The sequence below is a fragment of the Rhinopithecus bieti genome, unplaced genomic scaffold, assembly GCF_001698545.2.
Source record: "Rhinopithecus bieti isolate Rb0 unplaced genomic scaffold, ASM169854v2 scaffold_12049, whole genome shotgun sequence".
Taxonomy (NCBI): Eukaryota; Metazoa; Chordata; class Mammalia; order Primates; family Cercopithecidae; genus Rhinopithecus; species Rhinopithecus bieti.
This window is the reverse complement of record NW_016807278.1, coordinates 1,603,117-1,622,883: the sequence shown is the minus strand read 5'-3', so window position 1 is coordinate 1,622,883 and position 19,767 is coordinate 1,603,117. Positions and strand designations below refer to the sequence as shown.

At 51.6% G+C, this 19,767-nt stretch overlaps 1 protein-coding gene and 2 long non-coding RNA genes across 8 annotated transcripts in view; 1 reads left to right on the top strand and 2 right to left on the bottom strand.

The window, feature by feature from the left end:
* SLC26A9 (solute carrier family 26 member 9) overlaps nucleotides 1–6,926 on the bottom strand; it is a 30,687-nt gene extending 23,761 nt beyond the window's left edge. For 2 of the 5 annotated variants that reach the window (XM_017880924.1, XM_017880928.1), the window contains exon 1: nucleotides 6,837–6,926. The gene's annotated coding sequence lies outside the window, so the exon portion shown is untranslated. Of the gene's footprint in view, nucleotides 1–1,109; nucleotides 1,182–6,836 lie in introns of those variants that run through there. The other 3 variants (XM_017880926.1, XM_017880927.1, XM_017880925.1) reach the window with 2 other exon arrangements.
* Nucleotides 1–19,767, top strand: part of LOC108535159 (uncharacterized) — a 43,106-nt gene that overhangs the window by 1,400 nt on the left and 21,939 nt on the right. The window lies entirely within an intron of this gene.
* LOC108535157 (uncharacterized) overlaps nucleotides 12,698–19,767 on the bottom strand; it is a 12,914-nt gene continuing 5,844 nt past the window's right edge. The window contains exons 4-6 of one of the 2 annotated variants that reach the window (XR_001887143.1): nucleotides 16,721–16,815; nucleotides 14,960–15,742; nucleotides 12,698–14,480 (exon numbers count right to left, since the gene is read on the bottom strand). This is a non-coding gene — a long non-coding RNA (uncharacterized LOC108535157). The remainder of the gene's footprint in view (nucleotides 14,481–14,959; nucleotides 15,743–16,720; nucleotides 16,816–19,767) is intronic. The other variant, XR_001887144.1, reaches the window with a different exon arrangement.

Sequence of the window (19,767 nt, the reverse complement as noted above, 5' to 3'; positions counted from 1 at the left end):
GCCGACGTTCCAGGAGCTGAGTTGGGCAGAGCCGAGTGCCAGGGCCCCTGAGGAGTTCCCTGTAGGAACCTTTCCCCCTCCCTCTTCCAATTACTGGGCCTCCCAGCTCCCCTCTACCTCCCAGAGCTGGGAGAAGTCGCTCAGAGGACCACAGAGAAAGGACAGAGAAGAAAGAGATAGGGCAGGCTTAGAGTGAGGATTTGTATCTGGGAGGTGGGGAGTGTGGGGTGGCTGTGGCCAGTTTGGCAAAAGATTTGAGATGGGGTTGAAAGTGAGTAACTACATGGGGCCTGGAGATACCCCCAACTTTCCAGAGGAGAGCCTGGGTGAGAGGGGAGGTTGTCAGAGGGGAGCAGGTTGCCTAATGCCTTTTGTGGAAGGGTCCAGGAGCCTGGGCTAGTCTTGCTTTTATTGAGGAGGTAGAATGGGCAACATTATTTTTTGAACCTCAGATTCTGTATCGGCAAAATGAGGGTAACAGACATATCTCACAGGGTTGTTGTGAAGATCAAATGAGTTGATGGGTAAGAAAGAGTTGTGTAAAATGTAAAGTGTGATGCAAATGTGAGTTTCTATTATGAATAAGATTGTGCTCAAGTTGGTGAAGGCTGGACTGGTGCATTCCATTCATTTAGTCTTGGGATCCCCAGGTCCACTGTGAACTACAGGTGAGGGTGGGATGCCCAGCAAGACCCCACAGGTGATACCCAGCAGAAGGGGAGGTGGGAGAATGAACCTACCCCCAGCGCCTGTGCCCAGCCCCTCGCCTGGCCCTTAGTGTACTCAACAAATGCTTGTTGAGTGAATTGATAAAAGGTGTTTTGGAGGAGATATGAACAGAAATGAGTAAGGGCAATGGCATGTGAGACATTTCAGTGGGAGAAATTAGAGACAGGGTGGCTTAAGGAAAACAGCACAAGTTTGAGAGCCGGATGACCTGGGTTCAAAGATTCAGTTTCTTCATCTGTAAATGGGGATAATAACAGTCGCAGGCAGTTGCTATGAGGATTAAGTGAGATCATGTGTATGAAGAGGCTGGCCTTTTATAGGCACCCAGTAAATGGTAGTGGCGATGATTACTATGATTAAGATGGGAGGGTACTTTCTACCTCCTAGCAGAGGCTTCCGGCCCTTCACCGGCCCATGAGGCGGAGTGGTCTGGCTCTTCCTCTCCACCTGCTCCAGAGTCTGCATGGGTCTGGTTGTTCAGGTGGTTTGCCTGGGGGGCACAATGAGTGGGGAGCATGACCTCCCCACATAGGAACCCGAGCTCCAGACCTTGCTTCAGAAAAAGACTTATGGTTTGGGGAGTCTAGCCCAGGCCACTAAACAGACAACCTGCAAAAAAAAAAAAAAAAAAAAAAAAAAAAAAAAGGCAAAAATTTCAAGGAAGGCTGAATGAAAAGAAGAGCCCTTTGGAAGAGGAGGTGATGGGAGATCTTGCTTCCACACCAACCAAGAGACAGCGATCCCTGAAGCATCTTCCTAGGCTGCTTTCAAAGGCTCTAACTTCCAGTAGTGTGTTTGTGGGGAAGGGAGTTATTAGCATCTGATTCTGCTGAACCCTACTATCCCAGCTCCCCTCCCCGCGATTTCCCCATTTCCTCAGTGGTACCTTTCTTCCTGCCACCCAGCCCACCCCCATCCTTGTTCCTGTCCTCTCCCTCCCCATCAGCCTCCATTCAGTTGTTCATCAAATCCTATTGTTATTTCCCTCCTCCCTCCCTCCCTCCCTCCCTCCCTTCCTTCCTTCTTGTCCTTCTGTCCTGTCCATTGCCTCCATGCCTTCACCCACCCTGTCCCATCACCTCCCTCTTCAAGTCTTATCTCATACCTGGACTATTGCAAAATTGATTTGCTGGTCTCCAGCCATGCCCCTTCAACCCAGCCTAAACTCCCTGCTCCAAAACCTCTATCTCCCTCATTTCCAGGAGGATGAGACCCAAGCTCCTTATTTTGGCATTTTTGTTTTTTTATCCTCTGGCCTTGTATTGGTGGATTCGGGAAATCTGTTGGCCGGGTCCCTCCACACCATCTGGGCTGGTCTGTTCTGCACCCGCCAAACAAGCCTGGGTGTCTGTTCCCACTTTCCTCCTTACCTGAGGTGCCCTGACTCATTTCTGCCTTTCTAGACCTGCCCATCCTTAAGACCTGTTGAAGTTCCTCCTCCTTCCCTCTCCTTCCTCTCCAACACTTTTCCCTCCTCCTTCTTGCCTATGAGGCCTTTCCTGACCACCTTGAAGAAACCCTGAAGGATTTCTCTTTCTCCCAGGATCTCCATGTGCACCCCTCCAGCCTATACACTAGTGTTGGCTTTGGCCATTTTTCCTTTGGGAGGAAAGTGGCAGGGTGCCGGAAGTCCTTCAGAGAGCAACAGGTAGGTGACTCAGGACCAGTTCTGCCCCTCTGGGCAGGCTCACAGACAGATGGGGTGCTAGATGCTAGGGAGTCCCCTCTGACACAGGCTCACAGAGGAAAAGCCTCCCTTGCTTTACTGGAACACCAAATCTATCTCTTTCCCATGCCCTCTGCCAATCCCAGAAATAGGATGCTGAAGGGGAGAAGTCTCTGGGAGCTTTCATAATTCTGAGTTTGCATAAAGAGGAGAACCCAGCAACCAGTCAGGGTCAGAAAGTTTTGTATAGAAGAGAACTTGAGGACCACATTCGTCCAATTGTCTCATTTTGCAGATAAAGAAACGGCACTTGGTTCCAACTCCGATGTTCCTGTTGGAAGGGGCTTCAGACCTTCCAGGAACAAAGCTGATCCCAAGACAATGTTTTCCCCTGAGTGGCACCCAGAATGCCCCTTTCTAACCACCCTGGCGACCTTGCCACCCCAGCTGATGGAACAGGACCTCTGGGTTCTGTTACTTCTCTTGAGGGCTCTGGTTCCCTCCTGGCCTTGGTTTCCCAGGACTATGATGGCCAGAGTTGCAAATCTGCAGCCACAGGAACTGCCCCAGCTCCTGGTGAGGAGGTGCCCTCAACGTACTTCCTAATTCCAAGAAAGGGGTTGAGGTGGGGTGGGACGTAGAAGGCAAGGTTACTTCATCCCCAGCCAGCCCTTCAAGTGAGGACAAGAGGTGGAGGGAAGAGGGATGGGAGTGGTGGAAAAGGGTGAGTGGCATGGTGGGGAGGAGGGGTCTCAGAGAACTGGCAGGGATGGGGGTTCCAGGGAATCCGCAGAAAGTGTGTCTCACAATGCTAGGTTAGGGGCGGGAAAGGGAAAGAGGGAGCAAGAAAGAGAACCAGGTATAGGGAACGTAACCATCTGATCCCCAGTTAAACAAACAAACAGCCCTGCTAGGTGATGTCAGCATCCCTGGAAAAAAAAGTCAAGTGCCCAATTGCCAGACGTGTGTATCTACGAGCCCTGCCCCCGCCACCCCTCCACAGCCTCCCATCCCCCGCCGGGCCAGGGATAAATAGCAGGTGCTACGTGATAACACTGAGAAACAAAAGGGTGACCCTGCCCCTCCTCCACTGTGCAGGGAAGGGGCAGGTCCCAAAGAGCTGGAGGGACTTACAGGAGGGGCTGTGAGGTTTAAGGGGAGTAGGCGTGAGCCGGCGAGAGCAGAGGGCAGGAGATGTGGGTGCATGGACCATTCCTATGCCCCGGCAGAAGAGTGGGTCAAATCTGGAGCAGAGGGCATGCAGGGGTCCTACGAGGTGGAGGAGCTGGGAGAGGGGAAGCAAAGAGAAAATAGACCCTGCCGGGGGAGGGGGGCACAGGCTGGAGCAGATCCCCTCCTGGGTTTCTCCAGGATTTCTCCTCCAATGAGCTCATGCCAAAGCAAACCCCTGGTACCTCCTCCCAGTCACATTTCTGACCAGGTCTCTGTCAACACTATCCAAATACGGTAGGCAGAGATGGGCTGTGGCAGAGATGGGCTCAGGCAGACAGTGCCTGAGCGGATGCACCGAAAGTCTCGGAAGGGCACCTGGCCATGGGAAGCATGCAATAAACTCCGACTATTATCATTACTGCCATGATTCCAGAGGAGCCTCTTTCCTGCTCTGCCATCTCTAGTGGGCACTCTGCCTTTTTTTGGCTTTCCTTTTTCCATCTGCCCCTGTACCCACTGCCCCATGACTTAACTCCTCCAAATTTTCCCAGGACTTAATGAGAAGAACAGCAGAAAATCTTGTCAGAAAAGGGTAGAACATCGGGGGAGCAGGACGATGAGGGGCCTATTTGTGGGTTTTGGTCGGATCTGGAGGCGATGCTGTCACTGTGGCCCAGGCTGACTTCCTCCCTCAGTCCTGCCGGGGGTGTGCATGTCGGGGAGGGGGTTTTTGACGCACGTGTGCCAGGTACGGGAATAGCCCCGGCTTGGCCAACCCACCCTGGCGTCCTTATCACTGGTTCCTAGCCGGCTGGTTGCTGTGTTCTGGGAAGAGGAAAGGTCACCTTGAGGTTTCCCCTTTGCTCTAGCTGCTGGTTGCCTCCCTGCCTCATCCAGGGTGGGGGCCACAGGGCAAGAGCAGCCTCTGAGTGACCCAGGTGTGAATGTGAGGGGGACAGACAAACTGGCTGGGGTCTCAGTGGGAGACCACTTCCCTGGCAGGAGGAGGAAGGATGTAGAGGCCTCTGCACCCCTAAGGCTTTTTTTTTTTTTTTTTTTTTGGAGACGCAGTCTCCCTCTGTCACCTAGACTGGAGTGCAGTGGCATGATCTTGGCTCACCACAACCTCTGCCTTCTGGGTTCAAGCTATTCTTCTGCTTCAGCCTTTCTAGGAGCTGGGATTACAGGTGTGTGCCATGACACCCAGCTAATTTTTTTTTTTTTTTTTTTTTTTTTTTAGTAGAGATAGGTTTTTGCCATGTTGGCCAGGCTGGTCTCGAACTCCTGATCTCAAGTGATCTGCCCTCCTTGGCCTCCCAAAGTGCTGAGATTACAGGCTGAGCCACTGCACCCAGTCCCCCAAGCCATTTTTAAACACTCCTTTTCCTTCTACTGTCCCTGTGTTTCCAGGGCAAATCTCTCCCCGCTCCTCACCCAGCCTAATTTCTTCCTCAGTGTAGGGGAGGATGAGATGTCCCTAAGGTGTCATAGAGACCGCATCCCGTGTAGCGTAGAGATTCACTGATACTAACCCCCAAATCCCCACTCCTTATCTCCAGGCGGACTCTCCCTCCCTCTGCACTTTCCCTGCTGGGGATGGGTGCTGGGCTGAGGAAATAGGCTTTAGAAAGAGGGATCAAGGCTAGACTTTGAGAATCACTTCCTAAGAGCAAGACTGACAAGGTCATGGGCTCCCTGGAATGGGCACTTGAGGTTAAATTCCTAGAAGTCTTTAAGGAGACTGGGGCTGCTTTCACTTGGAAGCAGGGCCTGGGCAAGGAGACCAGGGAAAGGCCCAGCTGCTCTGGCCCCAGAAATCCAGGCGAAAGCCCAGAGAGGCATCCAGTAAAGATCAACTCCCCTTGCAGGGGTGGCTCTGCCCTTTCCATCTTCCAATAGTGACCCCACAGCCCGCAAAACTTGGTCAGTGTTGAGCTGGTCCTCAATTCCCCCAGCAAGTTCACGGGGGTCAGAGTCTGGCTGTTTAGTACGGTTTAAGAGGCACTCTTGAATACTGGGTATATGCCAATCTCCGGAAGACTCTGGGCATTAAAAGATAAAGAGGCGTCCGTCTCTGCCCTAGGGTTTATACAAGTGACACTCAGAGTGGGTGGCTAGTTCTGGAAAGTGCCTGGGAAGGCCATGCTTGTAGTGGAGGTGCTGCTGGGCCATGCTGGTCTCCATGCTGCCCATGCAGGGTCTTGCCGGGTTCTGAATGCCAGGGCCAGGATGAGGGAGGTGGGGGAGGACCGTGGGGCTCTGAGAGAGGGTAATCTGCATGAGTGAAGTCACTCAGGGGGAAAGCCCTCTCTCAGTCTGCCCACTTGGGGGGTTGTGTCACTCCAAGGTCTTCTTTTGGTGCTCAGACCCGTGGGGCCAAGTGTGAGGGGCAGTTGATGCTGGAATAATCAAAGCTTTGCTAGGTCTCAGCTGGGGACCCTCTGGGCTAGTTTTGAGGAATGGGGGCACTGCCTGAGAGTGGCTTGGAACCCCTTGGAGCTGCAGTATGAGGGGTTTGGAGGCTGAGAGCCTGGGGAGCTGGTGGCCCATCCACCGTCCTGGTCCAAGCCCTTCTGTGTGGAAGCATTCACCAGGGAGTCGGGCATCTCAGGTCCAGCTACCACCCACCCGCCTGCCTGATGGAGCTGGTCCCTTGTTCACCCTCTCCCACTCCTCGGTTTCCTCCCCCTCCACGTCTTCCAACTTCTCAGGACTAATGGAGATACATGGGATTCTGCGTAGTCCATGCTAAGTTCCCTGAGCTGGTGGAGAAGTAAATGAGTGAATGATGATGTCTGGGGGGTAGAAGGAGGGGAGACAGCCATACAGAGTAGGCTGGTGAGTCAAGCATTAAGAGCTTTTACCTCCAAGACTTGAAAAGAAAGGGAGAGGAGCAGTCCACAGCTTCAAAGGCTGGTGCAGAGGAAGGTCTAACATTTTCGTTTCCCTAGGAGGCCTTGCTTCGCTCTGTTTTGGGGTCTGGCGGCCTCCTCCACCACACCCTCACCCTACTTGCTCCCTCAGCTAAGCCCAGCCTTAAACCCAGGTCCTTACATGGACATGAAGACCCAAAGGGCATCTCAGAGGGGAAGGGCTGGGAGGCTGCTCTCAGACTCCAGGGGCCAGAGTGTCCTTCCTACTTGTGCTCAGGTTGGCAGTTGGTTCCTGTCATCCCTCCTCTCATCCCTCCTCTCGGTACCCCTGGTGCCCGCCCTCTCGCAGGGATGACCCCAGCCCAGTGGGGTGGGCTGGGCTGGGTGGGGCTTACCGGTGGGTGAGCAAAGCCGGCTGGGCAGGGCTGCAGGTGTGTCTGGGGAGCGGGCAGCTGAAAGGTGTTCCTGAGGTGTGTGAAAGGGCTCTGCTCAAATAATCCAGGGAGGCGTTTATAAATAACTTCTCCTCAGGGCCACGGGGTGAGCCCCGGCTTCGGATTGGCTCAGAGGGGAAGTGGTTTTGAACACTACACCATAGCTAAGCCTGAGGAGATAGGAAAAGGAGATAAGGGGGAAAAGGTCCCAAATGAACAGCCCTTTTTTTGTTTTACCTGGGGAGCAGGGCTGTTTGATGGGAGCTTGGCACTTCCTAAATCCACCCCGAAGACAATAGGTCACATTCAGCGGGGCTCCTGCCCCACAGGCTCCCCCAAGGCAGCCTGGAAGGAGGGGGACGAGGCAGAGGAGGGGACAAGGCAGGACAAGCTCCTCTCAGCTTGCTGTCCTGCTGCTTATGGGGCTGGGGGTCAGGCCAAATAGCCTCTTGGACAATGGGAGCTATTGAGGCCACCCGAGGGGTGTGCTCTTGGGGCTGCTTGCTTTGAAGATTGGCGATCTAGGGGGTGGGAAGACAGTAGTCCTCTGAACACCCCTGGGGAAGGGGAAGAACCATGTCTGGGAGGCCCTGGGAGCCTTTATGCAGTTTTGGGTTGTGATGGAGACCTGGTTCCTAGTTCTGTCCCCAGTCTTAAGTTGCTTGTGAGTTCTGTGCCTTGGTCTATCCAACAGTGCAATGGGGGAAAGTATTCCTGGCCCCCTCCAGGTAGTGTGCAAAGAGAACACAGGGGTTTAGGATCTGATAAAAGAGCTCAAGAAACTGGACTTAGAACAATTATATGAGAGGCGACCTGAAGGCTAGCAAATCTCCAATCACAGCCCTCTGCTGCTTCCAGGAATTAATGTCTCCCTGGGTCATGGCACTGCTCCGGCTGCTGCCGCAGAGCTGCCCATCCCAGGCCCATTGAGTGCTGCGGGAGGACCTCAGAAAGCAATTCTGGACAGGGGCTGGGAGGGTGGGTGGGTGTGTTTCTTGATTTACTTCCTGGGAGGGAGAGTCCCTTCCTGACACCAGGTGGCCGTTCTTTGAGACATCAAAGGCTGCACTGTCCTCATCCTCAACTGTCCTCTCATCTCTCCAAAAGAAACCAGAGGCTCTGAAGTGGGCTGGAATCTGTGCAAGGGGCTTCAGTAAGGCACCTCTGGAAGTTGGGGCGAAAGTTCCACATGGTGAAATGCGCTAGCTTCAGTACATAATAGGGACTCAATAAATATTTGTTAAATGAACGAAAGAGTGAATTGTCTGCAAGCCCAACCCGAGGGATAGTTTGTAGAAGTATTGCTTGTGGGGACTAGGGAAACACCCGGGGTCACTCAGAGTTGTCAGGGTGTAGCCAGACAACTGGCTGAAGAGAGCCAGAATTCAAGTGACCCAAGTGTGCCCTGACACCCAGCTGAGGGAAGGATGTGTACATGGACACTGCTTCGGGGAGCCCTTCCCCAGACCCCTATGTGGACTTAGCTGACAGGTTGCACATTTGTTCCTCTGGCTTCCTCTGCTTCACTCTCATAATACTGACCACAATTAATGGTAATTATGTACGGAATTGTCAGTCTTTCTGCAAACACTGTGAGCTTCCTGAGGAGGGCAAGGGGGCAATGCCTCTTTTGTATCCCTACCCATCTAGCCCAGTGCCCGGTACTTAGGAGGAGCTCAATGTAGATTTGTAGAATGAATGAACAATTGTACGATACAGTCTTTAAACAAAGCAGAGCCAGAGGGTGAGAATTTGTCCATGCATCTTCAGTATTGTCCAGTGTCATGGGTAGCCTGACCTGTTCTAAACTTTGGCCAGGAAATTCCTAGAAAGCAGATGAGTCATTAGGTTCTTCCTGTAGCCAGGTGACAGTGGCCATCAAGATCAAACAACTAAGTCCCCTTGCTGAGACACCATGTCCACCAGGGAATCTTCTGGTTGTTCGTCCTTTAGGGCAGAGAATGCACTGCCCAGCTGGCTGGAGTGTCTAGGGCTGCTTTTGCAGGCATGCTTCTCTTTTAAATGACCCATGGACATTCTGGGCTACCCATTGGTCCGGTGTGAGTTTTATTAATGTGAGTTAGTATCTCCTGAGTCTGACCTACTTTCCACAGTAACACTTGGTTTTCACACAGGTTATTTGGTTTAATTTTTACACCAAACATATAGGTATGTTACTGTCATTTTTTGATGAGTAAGCTGAGTTGACTGAAGTGAAATACCTTGTCCAAGGTCACAAAGATTTGGATGGAAGAGACAGGAATCTAACTTGGCTAAAATGGCTTCAAATCCTCTGCTTAGTCTATGATGTCATCTTAACCTTTGAGCCTGCGAAGCTAAGGATGAGATCCTATTCAAGACCATACCTTTTAGATCCCATCAGGCTCCCTTGCAGGTATAACTCCCAAGGTAACCTGGATGAAGATGGGGCCTCCGGGACATGTACTGGAGTTGGAAACTTGTTGTCTGTTCTCCTCAAAACTTTTCTATTGTCTCAGCAAAATTCTGAGCAGGTAGCCCTTGCATCATAGCGACAGTAGGGATAGATGAGCCCAGAGATTCCTCTGAAGTCACCAAGGAAGATGGACAGGGGCCTCAGAATCTGGGGACTGGTCATTGATGGGAGGTCCAGGAAGAAGGAAAGCAGACCAGAGGCTAGGGAAGCAGAAGATAAGAGGGAGAGTGCCCCGATGGCTGAAAATGCATCTTGGGGGTATTTTGGGTAGAATTAAAGTGTGGACAAATTTAAGGTTGGTGGAGGGAACAGAAAGAGATGGAGAGACAGGTGACAGGAATAAAAACACAGAGAAAAGGTGAGGGAGACAAAGACTCAGAAACAAAGAGAAAGGAGCCAAGGACACATTAACAGCCATAGCAGCTCAGCCTGGAGTTTTGCTAAATCATCTGTGTTTCATGATGAAAGCGATGAACAGCAACCCTATGCTTCTCTCTGGAGCAGTATAGAGAATCCTTTGAAAGCAACCTACTTCGCCCCCAGCCCTGGGGTGGGATGCTGCATTCGTTCATTCATTCATTCATTCATTCATTCATTCACTGGAAACCCCTTATCGAGTGCCAGATTCCTATACTGGGAAAAATGAAATAAATCGGACACAATCCCTGTCCTGAAAAGATCTCACAATCTGGTGAGGAAGACAGGAAGGTGAAGAGACCACTGTAACATGGAACATAGGGTGCTATGGGAGTACAGGGGAGAGGCGCCCAGATCAGCCCTCCAGGGGACAGAGAAGGAGCTGGGAAGACTTCCGGCAAGAGGAGGACAGGAAGGTCGGTCACAGCTGCAGCCTGGACACCTGAGCTATAGTCTCCAGGCCGGGGAGGACTCCCAGGAGGAAGTAGGATGGCGGCTGCCCCTGGAAGCACTGTTTCTAGAAGGGATTTCCAGCTTATTCTCAAGTCCTTTTTGACCTCTGAACGCACCCAAGATTCTCTGCCTTAAAGCCCATCCCTGTGTTCCCCTGTGATCCAGAGCTTGCGACCACACACACACACAGTCACACTGAACAGTCACACATAACACTGAGTTATGCAGATAAAGCCGAAGTATTCCTAAGGTTCTCTCCTGACACATTTCACCTTTGAGCTGATCTTGCTAAGAAACAGCTGGTTTGCAGATGGGCAAACTCAGGCTAGACCTGCAGAAAGGAGACGAATTCTGCCACCTCTGTCCATCCTTGGGCCTCTGGTCTTATCTGCACCTGCTGGCTTCTTGCATGTGTGCCCTGTGTGGGTGCCAAGGGTGTGGGCAGGAACATGTTTTGGGCAGAGCAGCCTAGTGACTTAAGCAAACACCTTAAGGCTGAAGACAGCAAAGTCTTCACCACCCTGCCCTGCAGTGGCAGGATCTGACCTGGCCCCGCATGGCTGCCAGTTTCATAAGTGCTTGAGAACTGTTGGGACTGCAGAGGTACCCAAGAAGAAGTGAATCCTCACTTCTCTCCCCTGGGAAGCCCAGGGGCTCAAGTCCCCCAGCTGTGAGTATCTTAGGCTGGTCAGGAGACATGGAAGGCAAGGTGAGCAGGGTGGTGCCAACCAGTGCTTGGTCTTTCAACACAGGGAACTCCTAGCATGTACCCAGCACTGTGCTAGGCACTGGGCATGCAAGACCCAGTGAGAACCAGTCCTTGGAAGATCAAGACCCTGGCAGGAGCAGGCAGAGGAGGCTTCTAGAATACACACAACAACAGAGCTAGGGGACAGTATGTTAGGAGGAACCTTGGGGTGGACTCTGAGGTGGCAAGGGTCTGGACAGTTCTTGTGTGGAGACAGGTCAGCATTGATCATGATCCCTGCACATCTGAGGCCGGAGGAAAGGATGTGTCACAAACCACAGAACAGGAGACAAGGAGGGGGCCTTAGGGTCCATCTGGTTCACCTCCCTCATTTTACATATGAGATACCTGAGGCTCCAGAAAGGGCCAGGGACCTGCCCAAAGTCACCAAGAGAGATAATGGCAGAGCTGAGGAGATGGCTCAGGTCGGTGTCTGCCTCAGGACCCCAGCCTATCCCTCTGCCCTGGCTCTGGAGCACAAACCAAGCCCTCTCTCCACAAAGAGGGCAAGAAGTCATGTGGGGACCTCCTCCCACTCCCCATTCGGTCATTACCCAGACACACCCTGTGCTCCGAGGTGGGCATGTGCTGGCTGCCACTGCAGAGGCACTGTTCTGCCCGTCTGAACTCGGTTGACTTTGTTAAAGGAGTGGTTTAGGGTTGGGATTGGGGGTGTGGGGGAAGCAGGTCTGCAGTGTCAGGACTTGGGAGCGCAGGGGGATATAACTCCTGGGTGGGCGGGTCCTGCAGCTTCTAGAAGGAGGAAAGGATTCTGCTCCGAACCAGAAATTGGCCTGGGTGAGGGTGTTCAGGGCAGTTCACACTGCCCTGGGAATGCTGAGATTGGGGCTGGAGCTGGGGAGGAGGTGAGTTCCAGGTGGTTACTGTTGACTGATGGGCCTCCTGGCTGCAATCCTGACACGGGGGCCTTAAGCCAAGCACATATTAACCTGGGCATAGGGGCTGCTTCTAAGGGTGGGATGTAGACCCCAATTCAGGGAGAACTGAGAGAGCTGGAGAAGCATGGAATTGAGAATCTTGGGCACCAGGCCTCACCCTATCTCTAGGATCTGGCTTAGGCAGTGAGGGTATTACGGCAGAGGTGGTGTTTTCTGACTGCAGTAGAGTCGTAGGAAAATGATACCTTCCAATCTCTCTCTTCCTGTTCCACATTCTCCAGGAAACAGTCCTAGACTGGAAGGTGCCTAACACCCACCACCTGATCCAGCCCACCTGACTCTTCCTCCCTGGTGACTCCTGACCACATAGACCCCTGTTTTCTGAATGCCAACAGCTGTGCAGTCTGAACCTCACAGCCGGCGGAAGGTGAGGTATTCTAGGTCTTCTAGGTCAGGTTTAGTACACACCCTGTGCTCTGAGGTGGGCATGTGCCGGTTGCCGCTGCAAAGGGACTGTTCTGCCCGTCTGAACTCGGCTGACCTTGTTAAAGGAGTGGTTTAGGGTTGGGATTGGGGGTGTCGGGGAAGCAGGTCTGCAGCATCAGGGCTTGGGAGCCCAGGGGGATACAACTCCTAGTTGGGCTGGTCCTGCAGCTTCTAGAAGGAGGAAAGGATTCTGTTCCGAACCAGAAATTGGCCTGGGTGAGGGTGGTTCCTTGAAGCCCTGGACTGTATCACAAGCACTTGCGAGACATCAGAATGTACTGGAAGAAAGAAAACTTTAGGCTCAGATCTTGGCTCTGGGATTTGCCAGTCATGAGACTTGGGGCAAAGTATTAAACTCCCAGGCTCAATTTATTCATCTGTGAAGGGGGCCGAGTGGCAAAAAAGGAGGTGCGATTGTAAGGTGAATTCCTTTCCTTTGGGCACAAAGACAGGGCCCAGGAAAGACAGGGCCCAGGAATGACCACTGGTGGCATGGCCATTTGCTTATCTCCATCATCTCTCTGATAGCACAGTGTATCAGCTCTTCAGCCACGCCCCAGCTAGGCAAGACCCTTCTCAGCTGCACAATGAATGGCCCTTGTTCCCTTGTCCCAGGGAGCCAGTAGTGCTGAGCTCCCATTTGCAGGTCTTGCCTCACCATCTCCCAGAGATACAGCCAAGTGGCAGAATGGGTTCCAGAAGGCTCCCCTCCCAAGCTTCTCCAGCAGAGCAAAACCATGGTGGCAGTAACTGCACCTGAGCCCTGGAACCCCAGCCCCCTCTGCTTTTTCTCCTTTTGGAATGTGCCAAGTGGAAAGGGTGTGAGTGAATGTGTGTGTGTGTGTGTGTGTGTGTGTGTGTGTGTGTGTGTGTCTGCAGTGTGAATTTTGAACAGGAGTGAGAATGCTTTTCTAAAAGAGAGGGATACTTGGGTATGTAGTACACCTTTCCTCTTTCTCCCTCCTCACCTCCACATGCTCCCTAGTGACCAGTGATCTTTGCCTAGCCCTGGATGCAGCTGAGCCCTCTCGCCCTCTAGATACCTGGAGCTTTCCTGCCTAAGGGATAAACCAGACTCTCTAGAGCCAGACCCACAGGTGTAGGCAGCTTTTGCAAGAACAGAGTCTTGCAGCAGGGGCTGCTCCAGTTCACACTGGAGAGAAGGGAGTGTGGAGGGGCATGTGTCTACCATGAGTGTTTAGGGGACAAGTCCAGAAATTTATCAGCACCCCTCTGCAAAGTAAACCTCCTATTGCTCTGGGATTTTTTACCTTCCAAGGTCAGGATACTTAGCTCCCTGATTCTACCCTCTCCCTCTTTCCAGCACCCTCCCCAGAACTGATCACTGAGGGCTAAAGTGGAGATGGTAGCAGTGTCAAGGATAGGCTTGCAGCCCTAGAGAAAGGACATGTCCATCCTAGGAAGGAGACTGTAACCAAGCCAGGGCTTTAGTCTGGGACACACTTGGGTGCCCAGACCAGCCTAAACTCCACTCTCCATCTGGGATTGGGGTCAAGTGTGAACTGTGCATGGGATTCCCTGAGCAAGGTGGGCCCAGTATGAGGGTGGAGGAGGAAAATGGACTGGCCTGCTGGGACCTCAGCTGGGGCCACTTCTCTGGGTCTCCCAGCACAGCAGGCAGGCCCTAGGTAGGTGTGACAAAGGCTGGCTGAATGGCGCTGGGGTCCAACCCTCAAGAAATACCTTCACCCCCAGAGTACAGAAAACAGGCCACTGAACGAGTGGGTTCTTGGTCAGCTGGGGCTAATTCCTGTCAGCCCTCTAGGACTGTGCTCTGGCCTGGCCTGCTCACAGGGCTGCATTGTTCCCTGGGAGCCTCTTGAGCATTTAGCTTGTCTCGTCCTGCTGGGACATTTGTTGGCTGTGATTCCTGCTGAAGACATCTTCAGGGGGCAGGCAGGACGCCAAGCTTGCGGGCAGGACTTGAGCGGCTCCACGGAGCAGGGAGCTCAGAAGCAGCAGGGGCTCGCCAGCCTGGGATGTGACCATCTGGGGCTGTTTGCCAAGGACAGGAGCAAGTTTGCTTGAGAAGTTCTGAGAGCCCCACTGGCCCTGGCAAGGAGACTGAGTGCAGGCTCTGTCTGCAACCAGTGTCTGAGATTGGCTCCGTCCCCTCCAGAAACAAGCTGTGTGATTAAGGGCGAGTTAATAAACCTCCCTGAGCTCTTGGCCTCCTCATCTGCAAGATGTGGGTACTAGCAGCACCTACCTCAGAGTGACTTTGTGAAGATTAAACAAAGTAATGCATGAAAAGCACATAGCTCAAGGTCTAACACTTCTTAGCTCCAGAGGGCCCAGCCCACTAACACTGCCCTTTCTCTATGCTCTCTCCTCATCCAGCTTGGATTGCTCTCCCTTCCCGCCTCATCTTCCCAAGCACTTCAACACAAGCCACAGCTCCCTGCCGCCTGCCGCGTGCTCTGGTTGTACCCACACTCCCCTAGCACTCTCAGGTGGTAACTGCAGTCAGATACTTGACCACGTGTTGTCAGGGATTTGGCTCTAATGGGAGGCTTCATTCCTGGAGCCTAAGATTTGGGATGTTTGCTTGTTTTGTCTCCTTTGCGGACCAAAACATGCTAAGCATTTTAACAAGAGTGCTTACCTATTGACTGAACGTACCCGTCCTGGGTCCTGCCCCTGGGCAATTAGAGTAACCATAATTTTTTGTGGTTGTAGTTATGCTCTTTGGAGATCCGAGTGTTCCAAAGATGTGCTTCAGTTGCAGCCACACCCCACCAGCTGGTGAGCTCATGTGAGTGTGACTTACCCAAATTTTGCTGGCTTGTGTCCCCTCCCTCTGACTCAGAGCTCGTGTCCTTCCTCAGCTACAGTTTGCTGTGGTTATGCTTGGGAGTCTCTGGGGTGTCTCTGGGTAGGCTCTTCTGCTCCAGACTTGTTCTTACTGTCTCTTGCCCAAGGGTCATGGAGACAGAGTCCCTCCTGAGAATTCTGCCCTCTTGCACTGGTGCCATATCCTGGAGCTCCAACTCTTGAGGGTCCAGCATCTCAGGGCACACTATGACCAGCTGCCACATCGTGTACCATGAGAAGTGTAGGTTGTGGCATCTCTCCAATCTGCATCACACTGTGTTGTCCCAACCCTGAGGGTGCTATGGCGCAGAGTGCTAGTTATCCACCATCAGAGACGAATTATGGTAGGACACATGGTGGCCAAACGGGACTCCACTTCCCAGCCTTCCTTGGAATGAGGTGTGGCCATGTGGCTGAGTCCTCACTGGACTGTGGAACGGAGAACAAGGCCGGTCACTTACAGGTCTGGGTCTTGAGTTGTTGGGCATGCTTCCTGTATGCCCTCTCCTCTTCCTGCCAGCTGGAGCCTAGATGTGGTGGTGACCCAGCTTTCACTATGCATGATGACAATGGCCTGGCAAATGGGAAAGCAACAGAGGGAAGGAAGCTGGGCCTGTGAATGACCTCAGGAAGCCGAGAATGCCAGCAGCCTGGACTGCTCACTTCGAGACTCACTAGTGCCCCAAGAAGAGAAAAACTCCTGTACTCTGTAATCTACCATATTGAGGTTCTCTTTATAATGGGACTTTAGTCTTTAACACACACATGGGCCCTGAGTCTCATTAAGTCCCTGGTGAGAACAGCTTTTTCTGCTTCTGCTGTAGTCCTGCACCGCATCCACCCCCCCACCCGCCACACCCTCTCTAAGGGCTGAATGGAACCCAAGGGCCTAACTGGGGAAAGAGGTCATAGAAGCCCATTTCCTGAGTTCTCCTTCTCTGCGCCAAGAGATTTGATCACAGGGACTCTTCCTTTCCTGTAAATGCAGGTCTGGAGGACCTTTGATTCACTAGCTCATCAGACCTACCCAGACTCTGGATTCTAGTATAGGGTCATCCGGGTCACCCAGCTATGTGCATCTTTAACAACGGAAGCTTAGTAATTGATGCCCCAGCATAAGTTAAGCTTCATTGAATGAGGGCTCAGTCCTCCTGCTTGGCTCACCTCTGTCTCCTGCTTAGAGTAAGAGAAAGCAAGCATTGGAGGTCTTTCGGATCAGGAAAGAACCGTGTGGGTTAGTAACTTCCAGGCCCCTCTTACTGTCTCTTATAGTAAGCAGGTGATAGATGAAGTTGTGCTACTAATCGAGGTTAAGAAAAAATAGTGCTTTAAAAGTTCCTTGCATTTGTAGAGCACTTAGAGTTTATAGAATGCTTTAGCATGCAATATCTGAAGCTATTTATCCCCATTTTGCATATGTGGAGACTGAGGATCAGTTACCCCCACCTAGGATATGCCCAAGCTTGGGTTAGCTCTCAGGTTTCCCGACTTCTAGCCTTGTGCTCTTATTTCTATACACTGCCAGGCTGAAAAATAATGTTTTGTGACTTACACTCAGGAAGTTGTGAACATCGAGGATGGCTTCGAGACGAGGGTATTGTGTTCACTTTGGGGGAGGCATTTCACCAACTGAGGTCTCAGTTCCTTCTGTAAATGTGAAAGACATGCTGACCTCTCCCAGACCAAGTAGAGAGTTTGTTGTTGTCACACACATGGTCCCTATTCCAATTCCTGCCCTTACTCTAAGACTATACGGTGAATCGGTCTGTGGAAGTTGGGGTTTGAGAGGAAGATGTGTCCTGGGGCTGCTGCTTGTGGTTACCCTGAGGTGAACCACACCAGGCTGTCCTCTGGGTGGGGAAGTGTCATCTGAGACAAGTCCTCAGCCCAGGGAGACTGGGATGGGGCTGAGGTGAGGACTTCCTCTTTCACCTCGAGTAGCCCAGCCACACCAGGTGCCTGGGTGGAGTGTAGGATAAAGGGCCAGTGGGGAAGAAAGGTTGGTTTGACCCTAGTGCCCCTGATTTTGCTGCCCCACCAATTACACAAACACAGCCCTGTACACCTGACATGAGCACACCCACATCAAGAACCACAGACCCCAAGCCCCGGACCCTCAGCTTCTATAGAAAAGCAGCATGGAGGATTCAGGTTAGACACAAAGGAAAACTTCCCAGGGTATGGGTATTAGATCAGAGACTGGATAGTGTGGAATTTTCTGAAGGGTGTATGATAGTTTCTATAAACATGAAAAAAATGCTTATCCTCTGGTGAAGGGGGTGGGGGTGGGGCTGGTAGAGACAGTTCAAGTGGACTTGCCTAGAGGTAGCTGGATGAATAATGTGTAAAACCTTACTGGTGAAGGCCTTCAAGCCCAGGCAGAAAGAAAAACAATGAAAGAATGAAGCAAGAGGCACGTAGGAACTATACCTCTTGCTTATGTCTATGCCTGGGAGAGGGAAAGATCATTCTTGGCTTCGAATACAGAGAAGGGGAACTAATTGCCTGCTGGGCAAGTGGTTACCAGAGAAGCAGGACCCTTTGGCTCTCAGAACAGGGAAATGGTGGGAGGTCTGTGAGATGCAGATTTCCGTGTGTCTGGCGGTCCAGGGTCCAGTGACATCTACAGTGGTTATTTGGACTGCCCAAGCAAATGAACTCAGGGGATAGTGTGAGAGGGAAGCCAGGGAGGAGAGCTACAGAGTGGCTGCTGGCCTCTGCTCCACGAAAGCAAACAAACCAAGGCCTTGGGAGAGCAGCTGAGAGTGTCCTACGGAGTTAGGATGATTCTCGGACCCTAATTCTTCCTATTTTCACATTTTAACATGAAACATTTCAAACGTACAGAAAAGTTGAAAGACTTCTATGGTGAACATCGTACACCTGCCACTTAAGAGTTCTCCCTTAACATTTTGCTCTGTGTTGCAGAACACATATCTTCCCAACTACCCATTCCTCTATCCACCCATAGATCCCTTGTATTTTTGGAAGCATTTCAAAGCACAGTGCAGACATCAGTAGCCATTTAGGCCAATACTTCAGCATCATATCATTAGCAAAGTTCAATATTTGTCACAGTTATTTTTTTCTATGGAGATAAGTTTTACATACAAGGAAATGCACAATTCTCCAATGTGTCGCACATGAGTTCTGACAAACGCCTACACCTGTGCAACTCAAATCAAAGTGCAGAACATGAGGATGACTCCAGAAAGCGCCCCCATGCCCAATAAATTCCTGCCCCATCCCCAAGCAACAACTGTTCTTTTTTTCTACCAGATTTGGTTTTGCCTGTTCTATGACTTCATCCATATACATGAAATCATACAATATGGACTTGGGTGAAGGTTTCTTCCCTCAGCATAATGACTCCTGCAGTCTTTGGGAAAGAGTCTGCTTTATAAAAGCCAGACTTTTTTCTTTTCTTTTAACCACCAAAATCATGCCCCACATCTAATCTTCATTAAGTCCAGGGAAGCTGTGTTTACAAGGGCATGGTCAACACCCCAGAGCACTCATACTGTTTGTCCTTGACCACCTGAAGGTAAACAGGGCTGAGCCAAGAGACATCTGCGAGCTGGGCTAAGTTTTTCAGCTCCTAGTCTCCTGTTTCTGCTACTAACTGCTCTTTGGGGCACCACCTGCCCCCAGCCCCGTGGACTATTCCCACTCCAGATACATAGGGCTCTGCCTTCTTCATGCCCTCCTCCACCTCCCTAACAAAACCAGAAGGATCTGACCACCAGCCATTTACACTAGATGACTGATAGTCCCGGTTACACTGTAACTGCACCGCCTTCCACGGAGGTGTTGCCTCTACAAGATATTGACTTGGGTTTATCTCTGAATGGGACCTGATAGGCTCCGCAGCCCTGCGCCTCTTGGACTTCTCCCCAAGGCTCCTCTAAGAACAGGGAGTGTGACTGTGGCTCCACAGGAATGCGAAGGTGCAACTCAGGCACTCAGTGGGCGCAGCTTCATTCTTAGACACAACCCATAGACAAAGTGCGGAAGACTTAAAACTGTGATGATATAAAAGTAATGTTGTGGCTCACAGAAACCTGGAGGAGGGGCAGAGGATACAGATTCCCACATCCCTCCCAGAGGTGGGATGATAGGCACTATCTAGAGCTGATGCATTAATAATAAGAAATAAGGAAAGGAAGGAAGGAAGAAAAGAAGGAAGGAAGGAAGGAAAGAAGGAAGGAAGGGAGGGAGGGAGAGAGGGAGGGAGGGAGGGAAGGAGGGAAGGAAGGAAAGTAGATAGGTAGACAGATAGAAAGATTTAAAGATATTGAAAGTCCCAAAGGCAGCAACCAGAAGACCCAAAATAACAAAATTAGGAAAAGGGAGAGGAGAGGTTGGAACAGTTTCAGCAGATGTGTCATTGAAGAATCATATATTACCTCAAAAATGCATGTGAGCTGGGTACAGTAGCTCATGCCTGTAATCCCAGCTACACAGGAGGCAGAGGTGAGAGGATCACTTGAGGCTGGGAGTTTGAGACCAGCCTGGGCAACACAGCAAAACTGCCTTTCTTTTCTTTTTTCTTTTCTTCTCTTCTCTTTTCCCCTCCCTCCCTCCCTCCCTCCCTCCCTC